Here is a 9371-nt window from a genome sequence, read left to right as displayed (position 1 = left end):
GGATGGCAAGGGAAATAAATAACCAGTTTTATTAATTGATCACAACCAACTTCATTAGTCCCTACTAAACTGTATTAACTCTGAGGCTTTGTAGCTTTTCTGAATAAGGAATCCTTGTCATAATAGAGGGGTTAGCTGTTGCAGGTTATTGATTATATAGCTTATCATAAAATGTTAATCAAGTAACAAAACCTCTCGTGTTTCACAAGAATGCATTCTTTTGCTGATTTTATAAACCATCCTGATTTGTATAGAGCAATGTATAAACAAAAGTTTTTTGCAGAACTAATTTAATTATCTATACGCCTTAGATTGTTATGTTACAACAAACGCAATTCTATATAGACTAGCTAAAAATTGGTTCATACATACGCACTTACTTTTATTACAAGATTTATGGAATATATATGTTTCGAACTAGAAACAATATCGTTCATGTATGATGATGTATCATCGAACATTTCATAACCTTCAAACTAAGTACTTTGAGGTGAAGAACCGACAATTCCGTTTCATACTCTTTAAACCAATAAATTACAGTAATTCATCTTGAATATACACATGATATTTCAAGAAAAATATACATATGTCTTGCTCTTGCTTTTGAGATGTATTTAGTAGAAATGATTTTGTTTTTCTGCTGCTAAACACATTTTAGAATTGAAATGTATCTGGCAGATCCTAACTCCCAACCATTTAAAGCGAAGGCGTAAGCTAGACATTACGAAAGCAGTAGACATTAATTATAGTTCCCTTTTTGTTGTTTAATGTTAAGAAGGTCCCCATACTTTACCATTTATAAGATTAATCTAGTAGAGATCGACCTTAATAGAGTATATGGTTTTGTAGCAGATCATGACATATAGTGGAGAGTATTAAATAGTGGTTACAACAAGACCAGCTATTAGGAGAGCGAGACTCCAAAATCTTCTTGGTTACTATTTATAAAGATTATCTAACCCTTAATTAAATCCCCTAAAATGGATTTTCTAGCCTTTAACCCCCACTTTTTTTTCTTACTTTTCTTTGGAAGTTTTCTATATTCAAGTTTCATTGTTAGTTATGGTGTAACTAGAACTTTTAAATGAGCCCGTGGATTCATCGCATATTATTCAGTTCATCTGAGATGCGATCATGCGAAGGAGTTAGGTGTTTTTTTTTTGAAAAAATGGGAGTTAAGTTCTTAACAAGTTTAGTTCAGCGCTCTCAACTTTTACCTCGTTGGACTTTTTGTTTCATATCCAATTCTTTGAAATAGTTTTCTTTTTCTTAGAACAATTGATTTATCCCAAGTTCTGTAACTAAACTGACAACTGCATAATGAGGTAGTCAATTGGCCATGCAATGCGTTGGATCAACTTATTCCTCACCATAATTTTGGCCATTTCATAATTCATATAGACTGGCTCCTTGTTTTACACTATAGTTTAACACATCAAATGAATATATGTTTTATAAAAAAAAACATTTGACATGGCCTACAGACTCATGAAAATCATTATTTACACTTCCAATTATGTGAACTATGTGCATTATATTATCGTTTCACCTTTTGTCAAACATATTTAATTAAGTTATTCCTACTTGTTAACAGTCAACGCTCAAACTTAAACTTTTTAATTAAAAAAATCATATTTTATCATGCATATGGCCACTTGTGCACAAAATGTAGTGTCTTGAAACTTATATCTATTATTGATTCCTTTTCGTCAAATAGTATAGTAACTTATTAAACTTGGTTTATGAGGTCGTGAATCGCGAGACAGCACACGCCACAAGGTAGTCCAAAATAATATCGTAGTCCACTAATATATATAACATTTGATTTATATGCACGTATGACGTAACATTAATATACTTGTAATCTTCTGCTTAGATATATATATACGCATATACTTGTCATCTTCTACTTCAACCACCCTGCAGTAATCGAGATATACAAATATGAATCCATATTTTCGAGATGATACGAACTTATATAGGGATCCATGAAATTCAACAATTATAGTGAATTCAGCCAATCCTCAAGTTTTTGGTGTAAGGTCGCAATCGGAAAGTAATCTTCTCCACTAAATATAGAGAAACCAAAGCTTGGGCCACCCGATTGTAAGATTAATATCTATCCGTGAATAGAAAAAGGACTATATCATCATGAGAAATGACTTTCTGGTAATAAGACGAGCTCAAGTTTGGCAACTTGCATGTCTACTTTTCATTCCCATGGTCACGAATACGTGCCAATGTATGTCTCAAGTTTCTCCACTTCACGTACACAAGATGGGTTTTCTCATTCCATTCCTTTCTAAAATGTGTGATTTACAGTCTATGTATCTTTCCAACCATGCATCTCAGTAACAGAAAATAGTATAAAAATATTATGATTACTTATACAAGTTTTAAGTGATTCATATAAGGTGTAAGGGGTTATATGTAAAATACAAAGTAGAACAGCTTATATATTTTATCTTTCAATTCATTATATATACACATGTATAACTATACGTATTTAGATAATGAAAATAAATTGTAAAATTAGTCGCATACCTTCTGATTTGCAGTGTGGTAAGACCTCTGATCATTGCTCTCTCTCAAGAGGCCCCTAGCTGATGAGATATAGGTGTTTATGTACATAAGAAAAACCATAGTGAGTAGTGATGAATTCGCTAGTTGTAGTCCACATTTTGTATTGATCGGGTCTCCCATCTCCTATGCGGAAAGGGGATATACATAATAATTGTTGGCTCATAATACAGAGTGTTTCCGTATTATGTTAAATCGTAGAGATTCAGATCCGCGTCCTCTAAACAATTTCGAGGTTACTCTTGAAACAAAAGTTAGTGGAAACACTTGGCTATATATTTTAGTAAATACAAGTCATCTTTAAAATAAAAGTTGTTTGACAAAAAAAAAAAGGTTAAATATAGCTACTCTTTTAGATCAATTGCAAATCCCTAAAACTATTGATCATATTTTGATATACCACCAATGGTGAAAATACTTTGGGAAATAAATTATTTGTTAGACAATATTATCTTAGTCGATCGATCATACAAGTCTGTATAGCCAATTGGTTGTAATGACGACTTCCCTACACTCGCAGTATTGTTGGTTGGCAACAAGTATTAAAATCATAAAATGTGTGTTTGGTCTTAAGTCAACATGTTAGATGCTAACGAATCAAAACTGTGAAAGCTTGGGTTTATCCCTGCGTGATGGGCCAGCAGCAGCATCACATCTGATGGGCCGAAGTCATGCGCAGGCCCATTCCAGGTTGCACTACCTGATCACATACGACACATATATATACAATGTTAGTATGGGTGATTAGGGTTACCGGATAGAAGCAATAACAGCAGGTTATAGCATCAGAGATCAGTCAACAAGATACAGCATCAAGGGAAAAGAGACTTCAACAAGGACAACTAGCTTAGACTTAAGGCTATTGTCTCATATTAAGGTTGTTGTATTCCCTAGCTAAGTTGAAGGGATCTTATTGTAACCTACCTATCTAGCACACTGATTTAGTGGTGCTAGAGACTCTTTAATCTAGTAGATTTTGGGAGCAGAAGTCTCCCACGACACGTACCGCGCCGAGGGCCGGGAAGTCGTTAAATCGCTTGTGTCTTTACTTTCAGTACTAGACCTAGATCTATATAACCTCTAACCTAAGTTAACATGAGCTAATTACATTCTACAAGTGGTATCAGAGCTTCCGGTTTTCATCAAGGTTGCTTAGGATAGAGAGAGAGACAGAAGAGGTGCATACTCAGTACCTTCTCAATGGTGAAGTCAAAGGAACGCATCGAGATCGACCGTTTCGAAGGAGATGGTGACTTCGCCCTATGGAAAGTGAGAATGCTTGCTCACTTTGGAGTGCTTGGACTGAAAGCTATTCTCACCGATGAGAAGCTTTTGAAGGATGACGTGAATCCTAAGGATGAACCCGAGTCTGCCATAAAGGACACTAGGAAGGGGCTAGCTGGGCTTGTTGCGCCCACACCTGAAATTGATCCTGCAAAGTTTGAAAAATCAGAGAAAGCTAAGGACCTAATTGTGCTGAATGTAGGGAACAAAGTCTTAAGGAAAATTCAACATTGTGAAACTGCTGCTGCAATGTGGAGTACACTAAACAAGTTGTACACAGAGACATCTCTACCAAACAGGATTTATCTACAGCTTAGGTTCTACACTTTTAAGATGGCCGACTCAAAATCCATTGATGAGAATGTGGATGAATTCTTGAAGCTAGTTGCAGATTTAAACAATTTGCAAGTTGAAGTATCCGAGGAAGTTCAAGCTATCCTATTGCTAAGTTCTCTACCAAACAAGTATGATCAACTCAAAGAGACTCTCAAGTATGGAAGAGACACCCTAAGCCTAGCTGAGGTTACAGGGGCTGCAAGGTCGAAAGAAAGAGAGTTGATTGAGAGTGGTAAGTTTACCAGGTCTGGTGGAGAAGGTCTGATGGTGACAGACAGAGGAAGATCAGACCAACGCTCTGGCAAAAGAAATGGAAAATCCTACAGGGGAAGATCCAAGAGCAGACAGGGACGTTCCAAGTCGCGTCCTAGGAACACCAAAGGCTCAAAGGGATGTTTTGTATGCGGGAAGGAGGGCCACTGGAAGCGTGACTGCCCTGATAAGAAACCTTACAAAACGCCAGACTCAACAAATGTTGTGGCAGAGTCCAAGGAACCTCTAATCCTCACCGTGAGCACCCAATACTCCAAGGACGAATGGGTGATGGACTCTGGCTGCTCGTTCCACATTACACCAGACAAGAGCTTCTTGTTTGACCTGGAAGAATTCAAAGGTGGAAAAGTGTTAATGGCAAATAACACGCATAGCAACATTCAAGGAGTTGGAAAGATTAAAATTCTAAATCCCAATGGGTCTACTGTGGTTCTAACAGGCGTACGATATATGCCTGGTATGAGTAGAAACTTAATCTCTTATGGAATATTGGAAACATCAGGATGCAATTATGAAGGCAAGGATCTCATGGTTAATTTCTACAAGGATGATAAACCGGTTATCTCAGGAAAATATCATCAGGGATTATATTATCTACAGGGGACAGTCTCTCGAGGAGAGGCTAATCTATCTAAAGTTGAGAGGAATATGACTAATGTATGGCATTCACGCCTCGGTCATATGAATCTTAATAACATGTCTGAACTTGTCAAACAGGGATTTATCATTGACAAGGAAGTTAAGACATTGAATTTCTGTGAACACTGCATAATTGGGAAATCTCACAAGCAAAGTTTTCCTAAGGCTAAGCATGTGACCAAAGGGATTCTAGAGTATATTTACTCTGACCTTTGGGGTTCTCCATCAACACCAGATAGCCTTGCTGGAAACAAATATTTCGTGACATTTATTGATGATTTCTCTAAGAAGGTTTGGATTTATTTTCTGAAGACTAAGGATGAGGTATTCTTTAAATTCAGAGAATGGAAAGCTGAGGTGGAGACAAAGACAGAGAAGAAAATCAAATGCCTAAGGACAGATAATGGGTTGGAGTTCTGCAACAAGCAGTTCGATAATTACTGCAAACAGGTGGGAATTAAACGTCACATAACCTGCAGCTACACTCCTCAGCAAAATGGGGTTTCAGAAAGGATGAATAGAACCATCATGGATAAGGTTAGATGCATGCTAGCCGAATCTGGCTTAGACCAAAGCTTCTGGGCAGAGGTAGCATTTACTGCTATCCATGTGATCAATAGATCACCTAACTCTACACTCGAGTTCAGAATGCCTGAAGAATTGTGGACCGGCGCGAAACCTGACTTGAGACATCTAAGAACTTTTGGATGCACTGCGTATGTCCACATAACTGAGGAGAAAACAGGACCTAGAGCCATCAAAGAGGTGTTTGTGGGGTACCCTATGGGTACTAAAGGCTATCGAGTTTGGATAGAGGATGAGGGCAGATGCAGAACAAGTAGAAATGTTGTTTTCAACGAAGACGAGCTGTACAAGCACACCGTTGCTAAAGCAAAAGAAAGCACAGGAGTGACTAAAGATACAGAGAAACAAGCTAAAAAGAGGGTCTCATTCAGTGATGATTTGATCAGAGGGCCTTCTCCTTCTGTCGAATCCAAAGACACATCTGATCAAGGTGGAGAAGAATCATCATCATCTGAAGAGTCGAGTAGTTCGAGTGACCAAGAACAGAATGACGAGGTTGAAAGTGAAAGTGGTGACACTGGATCTTTAGACACCTATGTTCTAGCTCGAGACAGAGCAAGAAGACAGAACGTGAGGCCCCCATCTCGCTATGAGGATGGAAACTTTGTAACCTATGCGCTAAATGTCATCAACAACTTAGAGGTTGAAGAACCTAAATCCTACGCTGAGGCAATGAAAAGTCCACAGAAGAAGTTGTGGAAAAATGCAGCTGAGGAGGAGATGGAATCTCATAGGAAGAACAGAACCTGGGATCTAATTGATAAACCTGCTAAGTCAAAGCTTGTTGGATGCAGATGGCTGTTTAAATTAAAACCCGGGATCCCAGGTGTTGAGGACGAACGATACAAGGGCAGACTAGTTGCGAAGGGGTACTCTCAGACAGAAGGGATTGACTACAATGAAATATTTTTACCAGTTGTGAAACACGTCTCTATCAGACTTATGCTCAGCATTGTGGTAAATTTAAACTTGGAACTGGAACAGATGGATGTCAAAACAGCCTTTCTACATGGAAGTCTAGAGGAAAGGATGTTAATGGAACAACCTGAGAGGTTTATAAAGCCAGGAACAGAGAACAAAGTGTGTCTGTTGAGAAAGTCCCTGTATGGCTTGAAACAGTCCCTAAGAAGATGGAACCATAGGTTCAACAGCTTCATGAAGAATCAGTTATTCGAACGGTGCAGTAAAGACTTGTGTGTCTACATGAGGGATGTTAAAACTGACAAGGCCATCTACCTACTCCTATATGTCGATGACATGCTGATCGCCTCAGGAAACAAAAGGGTGATCAAAGAGCTTAAGGAAAAACTGAGTGGAGAATTTGAGATGAAGGATATGGGAAAGGCCTCAAGAATTTTGGGCATGGATATTACAAGAGACAGAGAGAGAGGAACCCTGATCCTATCTCAGAGCAACTACATTGAGAAAGTCCTAAAGACGTTTGGGATGCAGGACGCTAAGCCTGTGATTACTCCCACTGCAGAACATTTTAAATTGAGAAGCCTAACAGATGCTGAGTGAAAGGTGGAAGCTTCTCAGATGGAAAGGATTCCCTACGCTAGCGCTGTGGGAAGCCTTATGTACGCAATGGTAGGCTCGAGACCTGATCTAGGTTTTGCAGTAGGCTACGTCTGCAGATTCATGAGTAAACCAGGAAGGAAACACTGGAAAGCAGTCCAGTGGGTCCTAAGGTACTTAAAGGGAGCAGTGGATTCGAATCTAACATTCAGAAAGAACTCTACACTCCTAGTGGAAGGATACTCAGACTCAGACTATGCAACAGACATGGATAGAAGACGGTCAGTAACTGGATATGCATTCAAATTCGGAGGTAACACTATCTCATGGAAATCATGTCTACAATCAGTGGTTGCACTTTCTACTACAGAAGCAGAATACATGGCTATGAATGAAGCAGCTAAAGAGGCAATGTGGCTAAAGGAAATATGCAATGAACTAGGTTTCAATCAACAGGGAATCAAACTCTACTGTGATTCTCAAAGTGCCCTAGCCCTAGCAAGAAATCCAGTCAATCACGAGAAGACAAAACATATAGCTACCAAGTTCAACTTCATTCGTGATCTAGTGGAAGCAGGAGATATTGTTCTAAACAAGATTCATACAAACGTCAATCCTGCAGATTTCCTAACAAAAACGGTACCTGGTCAGAAGTTCCAGCTTTGCTGTGAGCTTTTGAATGTGAACTAAGAAGACTGGAAACGCTCCAGGTGATTCAAGTTGTATGATCCCATCCTCGCATAACACGTACATCAATTGTCGATGTAAGATAAACGGTCAGTGTGTGTAGAAATGGAAAATCAAAGGCAACAGGGAATGTTACTAAATAAGGAATCACCTGGAGGATAATTAGAACTGAGTAAGGAGACCCGGTTCAGATGGAGTAACTTGGGCCACCAGACATTCCCACATAAGAGGAACAGAGACACAGACGATGCTTCACGAGTTGTCAGAAGCAAGCATCTGGGTCCGGAAAGGTTTCAACAATCAATCACCAACACCTACTAGACAGTGAACCTACATCAAGCCACAAAATATTGTTGTGAGTAACAAAACGCAAGAATGTTACCTGAGCACAAGAGTATTGGTTGAAAGGCTTACCAGCAGAACATGATAATATAATAACAGCTCAGGGAGCTGAATCAAATGTCCGATCAAGGAAAGGTTTCACGCTTGAAACTATGTAAGCTCGTCACAGAGCTAAACCGGCTTCTGAAACAGAAACAGAAGAGTCAGATCGACAAGTGAAAAGCATATTAGAGAAGGTTCGTTAAGACATGAGCTTACGTTATCTACGAAAGAGGTAGAGCGTGATGATGGAGCTCAGGCAAGAGCTTACCGACATGTCAGGTTCTCAATCGCGACTAGAGATAGAGTCACGAGTCACCTGAGACGACATGCAAAGGCAAAGAATCCTCAAGTTAGCTCAAGTTCCCACAAGACTCACTTAGTATCCCTAACAGATGATCCTAATCGCTCATGAAGAGGAGAGATTAGATGTACCTGGGGATATTAGGGAGGAAAGATGATGGAGTCACGATGGTGTGAGCCATCATCAGAGAAGCAAATCGCCGTTCGGCAAAGAGACTTCGAGGGAAGAATGGAGAGAAGGAGATGCGACGCCATCGCGGTGGAGCTGACGAGACCTTCATGGAGCTACGGTTGCGAGGCAGAGCAACCAATAACTCCTCACGACGACACCAAGTCCGAATCGGCGGAGAAGGGTCGCGAGTGAGAGAGACGAGGAAGAGAGAGAGAGAGAGTCAAGATCGACTTTCTCATTTCACAAGAAAGACAAAGAAACAAGGGAGGAAGCTGTCGGCACTAGGGTTGTCGGATGGGCCAAGGTTGGGCTTAAACCAAGCTGGTGGAGATTTGTGAAAGCTTGGGTTTATCCCTGCGTGATGGGCCAGCAGCAGCATCACATCTGATGGGCCGAAGTCATGCGCAGGCCCACTCCAGGTTGCACTACCTGATCACATACGACACATATATATACAATGTTAGTATGGGTGATTAGGGTTACCGGATAGAAGCAACAACAGCAGGTTATAGCATCAGAGATCAGTCAACAAGATACAGCATCAAGGGAAAGGAGACTTCAACAAGGACAACTAGCTTAGACTTAAGGCTATTGTCTCATATTAAGGTTGTTG

This window comes from Brassica napus, chromosome A9 (assembly GCF_020379485.1).
Source record: "Brassica napus cultivar Da-Ae chromosome A9, Da-Ae, whole genome shotgun sequence".
Taxonomy (NCBI): Eukaryota; Viridiplantae; Streptophyta; class Magnoliopsida; order Brassicales; family Brassicaceae; genus Brassica; species Brassica napus.
Note: the sequence above shows the minus strand (reverse complement) of the source record.